This window comes from Tupaia chinensis, unplaced genomic scaffold (genome assembly GCF_000334495.1).
Source record: "Tupaia chinensis unplaced genomic scaffold, TupChi_1.0 Scaffold000044_1, whole genome shotgun sequence".
Classification (NCBI taxonomy): Eukaryota; Metazoa; Chordata; class Mammalia; order Scandentia; family Tupaiidae; genus Tupaia; species Tupaia belangeri.
Window position 1 is genome coordinate 2,152,136 of NW_006159500.1, and position 446 is coordinate 2,152,581.

Below are 446 nucleotides of genomic sequence, written 5' to 3' on the forward strand. Positions count from 1 at the left end.
TATATGTAAATTTACTCTTGGTACTGGGAGAACTTGGGTAACTGGATCAGTCATAAATGCAAGATGACTCTAGAAGTTAAATTCTAGAGGCCAGTTTCTGTTATTTTAACCCAAAAGAGGGACATTGGAAAGAATTAGTTAGCTAGCTATTTTCTTTAATAAGTTAATAGAAGAGGGGAAATTTCCAGGAGAGGCAGTTTAGCAGAACAGGTAGGACGAGGGCTGAGGCATCACACAGAGTGGGGTCAAAAGCCTGACTCTGCCAGTGTGCGAGAACTGAACCTCTCCAAGCCCATGTCTCCTAGGGTAAAATAGTGATGGTAACACCTCTCAACAGGAGGCTGTTTATTATATTAAAGATATATATATGTACATATATATATGTATATATATGTACATGTATATATATACATATATACATATAAATTTATATACATGCATTATAT

The 446-nt window shown here is 35.7% G+C and overlaps 1 protein-coding gene across 1 annotated transcript in view; it reads right to left on the minus strand.

Annotated features, from left to right (window-relative positions):
- FBXL13 (F-box and leucine rich repeat protein 13) overlaps positions 1–446 on the minus strand; it is a 274,784-nt gene that overhangs the window by 18,170 nt on the left and 256,168 nt on the right. The window lies entirely within an intron of this gene.